This window comes from Octopus sinensis, unplaced genomic scaffold (genome assembly GCF_006345805.1).
Source record: "Octopus sinensis unplaced genomic scaffold, ASM634580v1 Contig09843, whole genome shotgun sequence".
NCBI lineage: Eukaryota > Metazoa > Mollusca > Cephalopoda > Octopoda > Octopodidae > Octopus > Octopus sinensis.
Genome location: NW_021831981.1, coordinates 25,280 through 33,600, shown reverse-complemented (window position 1 = coordinate 33,600; position 8,321 = coordinate 25,280). Strand labels below are relative to the sequence as shown.

The 8,321-nt window shown below is 37.6% G+C and overlaps 1 long non-coding RNA gene across 1 annotated transcript; it reads left to right on the top strand.

Annotated features, from left to right (window-relative positions):
• The first annotated feature begins 2,416 nt into the window (after window positions 1-2,416).
• Window positions 2,417-2,869, top strand: LOC118761162. Its single transcript, XR_004997185.1, has 3 exons — window positions 2,417-2,604; window positions 2,644-2,720; window positions 2,807-2,869. It is a non-coding gene; the product is annotated as an uncharacterized LOC118761162 (long non-coding RNA).
• Window positions 2,870-8,321: the final 5,452 nt, after the last annotated feature.

The following is an 8,321-nucleotide window of genomic DNA, read 5'->3' as shown; positions in this document are numbered from 1 at the left end:
CCCCTTGGTTTATTACCCCTCTCCAATATATGAAGCAGTTTTAAATCATCATCTGTTGTCCTCAGGGGTAATTGTCTTTGGGGGCAGGGGATATTGTCCATGAGGGGTCGGTAAATGTCCTAGACTCGGACTATACACATACTCACATGCACTGACACACATATACAGATTAATGGATAGATAGATGAATAGATAGGCAGATAGATAAGATAGCCAGAGGGACAGGCAGGCAGACAGACAGATAGATAGATAGATAGATAGATAGATAGATAGATAGATAGATAGATAGATAGATAGATAGATAGATAGATAGATAATAGATAGATAGGTGGATGGATGGGTAGACAGACAGACAGAAAGAGAAATAGATAGATATATATATCCATAAGATATACACATATTCATATACCTTATTATACTCATATACAAAGATATAGAAAGGAGAAAGATAGTATGAGAGAAAGAGGGACGCTAAAATGTCTGAGGTCAAATAAGTCAGCGTCGAATAAGCGACGCCAGATAAACGGCATCAAAACAGCTGTGCCAAAATGCTTCACACTCCCTATTCTCCTTTTTCTTTTTTTTAGCTGGGCGATTTTATCAATGCTCAGAGTTTTTGTGTGGTGTTACTTATTTTAAGATGGTCTGAATGGCGAAATCAAAACAATGACAAGAGCAGATGACAAAAACAAGATGGCGAACAACACAATGGCGCCCGTTGTGTCTCCATTCTCCAATAGGCTATCGTGATAGAAATACAGCCGATAACAGACAACAGCGGTGTTACTTTAAGTAATATGTCAGAGGCAGATTATACAGAATTCTGTACAAAAGGGAGATGAATGAAGTGTAATGTTGTTCGCAAAGTGGAATAAATACATCTCCGCCGATACACATGCGCAAACACATTCACGTGCTCCTAGACGTACATCACGCAAGATATGTGTTTATATATCTATGTATGCATGCAAGCATGCATGGATAGAAGGCTGGATGGATGATTGTAGGTAGTAGCTAGAAACGTAGGTAGATAGGTAAGTATATATGTACGTATGTGTGTATATATGTGTGTGTTTATTCATATACATTGTATATATATATACTTGTGCATATATAGAAATATATATACACATATATGTATGTGTAGGTGTACACTTATTGCGTGTATATATTCACACATACACACACACACACACACATATATATATATATGTTTGTATATATATGTGTATGTTTACGTATATATATTTGTTATATGTTTGTGTGTATATATATATACATACATACATGTAATATATACATGTTATATATATATATTTATATATGTATATGTTAGTATATATATATAATATATATATTATATTATATAAAATACACGCACATATGCACGCACGTGAATCTTTGTATGTGTGTGGCGCGTATGTAGTGTGTGTGAATGTGTGTGTGTATGTAACGCACGTGCATATCTGCATATATGTGTTTGTGTGTGTGTGTATATATATATATTATTATATATATATATATTATATATATACATTATACACCACACACACACATATACATACACACACACACGTATATATTAATATGTTAAACGTATATATTATATATGCATTTATACGGCCATAAATATCTTTACATACATACGGACGATCGCGCATACAATTACGCGGAGGTACGAAACGCACAGTGATAGAAACATTGAGAGGTGGAAATATATACGATAAAAATGAGCGGTGGGGGAAGGAAGAAAAAAAAATTAATAATAATAATAATAATAATAATAATAATAATAATAATAATAATAATAATAATAATAATAATAAACAACAACAAAATAGTAAATCGGTGTTGGGAAATAAAATGATGTGTGGGATTTTTGATTGAAACACATGGAACTGGGGAATTGGAATTGATAAAAAAAAAAAGTTAGGGGTGGGAATGAAGAATGAAGAATGCAATATTTAACATGATATTAGATAGCCGTTTCTTAATGCTAGGTGATAGAAAATATCAAATGCTACAGAATACAGGCTGAAGGATAATTATTAGGTGCCGATTCTTCGGTATAATGGCTGCCAGGAATCTGAGAGACTCATGGGAATTTGAGTTTCCTCAGGAACTATTATAGTTGACCAATATCTTGTGAATGGGGAGTATGATCGATATGGAGATGGAAACTGTGCTGAAGCTTGTGCTTTTGTGTAATTATGTTTGCGTGAATGAGCGTGCGTACGGATATGTGTACGTGTATATGTATGTCTGTGTGTGTATGTGTGTGCGGGTTTGCCTGTGTGCGTTTATGTACGTATGTATGCACATCTATAATAAATACCAAAACGAATTTCAGTGTGTCAGTGTATCACACTTTAACCTTCCCTCACACTATTCAATGACACTTCTACTATTCCTCCTGCTGAGATGAGAGTAATAGTAGGCATAGAGACGGTGAGGGTGGTAGTAGATTGACTGTTGCAATGGTAATGGGGTGATGGTAATAGTATGAGCTGTAGTTGTGATAGAGGCGGAGGCGACGGTGATGGTGGTGGTGGTGGTAGCCGAGGCGGTCAGGGATGACGGTGATAGTAAGTGATGCGAAAGACAGTGGTGATGGTGGTGGAGGGAAAGGTAGCAGAGTCAAAGGTATTGATGGCGGTGGCGTCAGAAGTCTGAATGGTTTGTATATGGTAGTTGTGGTGGCGATGGTGGTGGTGGTCTTGGTGATGGTAATGGTTGAAAACAATCAACAGAGAGAGAGAGGGAGAGAGAGAGAGAGAGAGAGAGCGAGAGAGAGATGGAGTGATAGAAAGAGAGAAAGAGAAAGAGGTTAGACAGAAAAGATAATTGTACTGACCCCCGAATGGGAAGACGAAAACTGTTGTTTATCATGCAGCTTTGCAATCAGTTCCAAGTCGACAAATTATATTGTTTTAACGAAAAATGTTCATTGCTTGAAAAATATTGGTCAAGTTTAATAAAATTTAATATGTACTCAAAGCAGGAAGTCTCATTGTTGGGCCCAAGACCCAATGAAGAGCTCTCCACAGGAGCTAGCTTAAAAGCCGCCCGATGTGTGTGTATGTGTGTGTGTGTATTAAATGCATATACTTGCCTGTATTATATGCTTGTGTGATTGTATATATATATACATATTTGAAAGTATATATGTGTATGTGATATAGACAAAAGCATATATAAATCTTTAGCACGTGACTATTAAGTCCGTAAAATCACTTATGTACTTTCTCACATACACTCTGAGAGTAGTTGTATGTATGTATATATACATATGTATATATATATAATATATATATATATATATATATATATATATATATATATACATATGTATACGCACACATATGTAAATATGTACACACACAGTATATATTTATATAACTTTTCAACGGTGACATCAAGATGGGTTTTCCCACACCTTGCCATAAACCTTTGCCTCTTCCCTCTTAATACCTTGTTTTAAGTCTTCAGTTTCGTGTCATGTGACTGTGCATAACATCAAAGTAATTTAGGTCTTCATCTGCCATTACAGGGCATAAGTCTCCGAAATACAACAACCTCTATATCCTGGCATTAAACCCCAAACAGCTTTTTGAGCTGCAGTCGTAAAAGCTGGGTGGAATGTTTCCATAAATCACGCCGTGAGATTCTTTGAAAGCTTACAAGAATCTTGGCTTATGAACTGTCAAAGAAATCTTGAAGCCCTTTCATCATAGTCCAGCTTTCGGTTTCATAGAAAACAATACCCATGACTTAAAACGACCAGCCCCAACTTTCTTTTCTTTAGCCCTAGTATTCGTAAGATCGATGTACCCGTTTTGGTGTAACCGAGTAAGTAACCGAGATCACAACAATCTCTCAGAAAGAAAAGCCAGTTCGTTGCAGGGTTCCAGGCCAGAAATTTTTAAGGAGGGAGAGGCTATCTGATTACATTGAGCCCAAAACTTGACTGCTACCTTATTTATCGATCCTCAAAAGATGTAAAGTAAAGTTGGGCCTTGCACGGGATTTGAACTGGGAGCGTAAAGAGTCGAAAGAAATGGCGCTAAAGCGTTTCTTCGTCCAACGTGCAAACGATTCTGCCAGCTCGCAGCCTTACACATTCCGTGCTTCTTTATTAATAACTGCAGTAATTATCCCCTAGTCCACCTCTCCCACCGCCATTACCCCCTACCATTACCCCTACTTTTTCTCCCCTTTTATTGCTGAGTCGATCATTGAACATATTGAAACACTTGTAAAATTACTGAACCACATCAAGAATATCCATGTGTAAGACATAGACACCGGATACTTAAACCCGCCACCACCACCACCACCACTACTACTACTACTACTACTACTACTACTACTACTACTACTACTACTACTATAACGACAATTATAACTAATGCTATTACTACTAACAGCCGTTTAGAGTTCAAACTCCACCGAGGTCGACCTTGTCCTTCATCTATTTCAGGGTCAATAAAGTACCAGTTAAGTACTGGGGACGATGTGATCGACTTAACCCTCCACCCCACCTGCCTTTCCCCCCGAAAGTTCAAGCCTTGTACCTATAGTATGAAAAATTATTATTAACAGCTGTTCTGAGTTCAAATTCCTCCGGGTCACTCCATTGCCCTTCATCCTTTCGAGGTTTATGAAATAAGTACCAGTTGAATTCTGGAGCCGATATAATCGACCTGCTCCATTCACTAAGATTTCAGGGCTTGTGCTTAATGTTAGAAGGGGCTATTACAACTATACAACATGGCGGCGAGCTGGCTCAATCGTTAGCACGCTGGACAAAATGCTTAATGTCATTTCTTCCAGTATTTTGAGCTCAAATTTCTCTGAGGTCGACTTTGCATTTCATTCTTTCGGGAACGATGAAATAAGAACCAGTTGAGCCCTGAAGAAGGTGTAATCGACTACACCCACCCCGAAGACTGCTGGCTTTTTGTCAAAACTTGGAAGGCTTGTGACCACTGACAAATACAAATGAATCATTGTGCTGTTTACTTACGGTTCATTAGGTCCCGAGTTCAAATTCCACCGTAGTAAATTTTACATTTCTTCTCTCCAGGATCGAAAGGTTAAATCATCGGTACTTATTAATAAAAATTAGGGGTTTCTTGGACATATATTCCACAAATTGAATCAATACACGGAACAGTCAAAGTATGCGAGACTTCTCTAAAGTTTAGACCACGAAAACTTGTCATGGCTACTTTTGACTTCTAAATTCTATTTCCAATGAATTCCAATGAAGCCTTTAGAATCCAAGAAATCAAAAAACATATACATACACACAGAGTGTATAATGAATGTTATAGATACATGTATAAAATAGATAATTTGCATATAGCTGTCACCTCTTGAGGCATGCCCGCTTATTTCAGTACTACAAAGTTTTATGTAGATAGTATACGCGTAGGATTTGAAAATTCTGGGAAATATGTTTTACAGAGTAATTACATATCAGAACAGGAGAATATATATAAAAAATACTGGTATTGCCTATTCAACATTACACGTGTTTCATTTTCTAATAGGCGCTACAAAGTTGTACATGTACGAAAAACATGTAAGATATCTCCTATTAGAAATTCTTCAGATAGAGAATCACAATATTTTATTAATAAAATCTTAGTAAATGAAACATGTGTAATGGGGAATAATCTTTTGTTTTGATAACAGTTTGACTCACCTCCACATAGCTTGAAGTTTCGTGAGTGCATAGAACACGTCCGTCGCATCAGATGCTTGGAGCTGCTATCAAAATTATATGTAGCTCCTACGAAATGTGCGGAATGTTACTTGCTTTCGTTCGTTCGTTCGCTCACTCGTATACATTCACACGCACGAACACACACGCACGCACACACCACACACAACACACACACACACACACACACACACACACACACACACACACCACACACACACACAAAAAATACAATCTCTGATTCACTGGATTTAGTTTCGTTTCCTTTTTCTCTTCAGCAGCAAGGGAGACAATCCACCATTCCTCATCAGCTCTACGTCCTACCAGTCACATGATGTTTGACTCATTGAATAGATGGCGAGATAATGACATTCTGTCCAAAGAATTTCGAAGAGAATCTGATTTTAGTAGGATATCTTTTTGCTTTATTATTTTTTTTTATATTCTACTGTTCTTTTTTTTTTTAATGATTTTTACATTTTTTCATCAGATATTTTTATGATCTTTCAATCATTGGACTGCGGCCATGCTGGGACATCGCATGAAAGGCTTTAGTCAAACAAATCGATCCTAGTACAAATTCGTTTAAGTTTGGTACGATTCTATTGGTATCTTTTGCCGAGCTGCTATTGTTACCGGGACATATACAAACCGACACCGGTTGTCAAGCGGTGGTGAGGTAAAGACAAAGACACCTACTCCCCCACACCCTCACGCACATACTCATTAGTATGTATATCTCTTCTATTTTTTAACTGCGTAGGCGCAGGAGTGGCTGTGTGGTAAGTAGTTTGCTTACCGGGTTCAGTCCAACTGCGTGGCACTTGGGCAAGTGTCTTCTACTATACTCCCAGGCCGACCGAAGCCTTGGTTGGCGGAAACTGAAAGAAGCCCGGTCTGTGTGTGTGTGTGTGTGTGTGTGTGTGTGTGTTTGTGTTTGTGTGTCTGTGCTTGTCTCCCCACCATCGCTTGACAACCGATGTTGGCGTGTTTACGTCCCCGTAACTTAGCGGTTCGGCAAAAGGGACCGATAGAATAAGTGCTGGGGGCGATTTGTTCAACTAAAAGCGGTGCTCCAGCATGGTCGCGGTCAAATGACTGAAACAAATAAAATAAAAGAATATTATAAATCTTCCACTGAGGAGGGAACCGATTTCCAACAAAGGTACAAGGCTCTCATCTTTGGGATATAGTTAACACAGACAAATTCACATTTGGAACTTGAGAAAAGTCTTGTATATTTTTACTGTTCCACTCACAGATTGCACTTATAATGTACGAATCAGCCGGTTGATTTCTCTTTCTGAAAATCCCAGTTTATCCAGATCCCCCTTTAAACCTTTACAAACAAAACCTAGTGTGTATGTATGTATGTATGTATGTATGTATGTATGTATGTATGTATGTATGTATGTATACATGTTTGTATGTATGTATCTCTTCCATGCGATTCCCGTCAACCAATTTCACTCACAAGGCATTGGCCGGTCCGGGGGCTATAGTGGAAGTCACCCAAAATATTACATAGTGGGACTGAACTCGGAACCCTGTGATGGCAAAGCGAGCTTCTTAATCACACAGCCTCAAAGAATATCAATCCGCTTATTACCTCCGCCCTAGCGGAGGTAGAGGCGTTGTTTTTCAGTCGTGTTTGTTTGTTTGTTTCTCTGTCCGTGGACAGCATATCTCAAGAACCGCTGGATGGATCCGAATGAAACTTTCAGAGATGTTTGGTCTTGTGACTGGCACGAACTGATTAGATTTGGGGATCGATCCGGTACCGGACAAGGATTTCTGGATTATTTTTCCGTTTTTTTTTTTTGTTGTTGCTTTTTAATTAATTTTCGAGAGCAATCGGGTTCATTTTTAGTATTCTCGTTTGTGAGAACAGTTGAGTTTATTTTTGATATTCTCATTTTAAAAATCATCTCTGGCTAATCGTTGAGAGGACGTTGGTGTTGCCTTGGCAGAGGTTTGCGCTCTCTGAATGCTCTTGTTATTACTGCTTTTTTTTTTGTTTTGTTTCGTTTTTCTTCACGTGCTGTGAGCATAGACAAGTTATCACACAACTAAAATGCCTCTTTATTTTTCTGAATAAAACAAGAAATTCGAAAGCCTTTTTTTTTATTTCACCAGCATTATCCGTCATTTACCTGTTTAGAAATATATCTGAGAAATTTCAGTTCAAAATGTGTATTAATAAGTAAGTTACAGTAATCCTTCGACTAACGCGGACGTTACGTTCCAAAACATGTCCCCACCCCCCACCCGCGATAGGTGAAACCCCGCGAAGTAGAAACAGTACTGTGCTATATATTGTTTTATTTTTATAATTTGTATATACTTATTTTATTATAAATGCAAAACAACATTCTACACTTGCCTCCCGACTTCCGTTTTCCATACAATATGTACGATTCTTTGTTTTCTCATCTACGGTACACTACGTATTTTCTTTTAATATATTTTAATGTGATATACAGTGTAGTACTGCACTGTATTTTTATTTATGAATTCATTAATTTTATACGCGAAAATGCTTCTTTTACCACATGAATAATTAAAATCTAAGAAAAATATAAATACCTGTCGG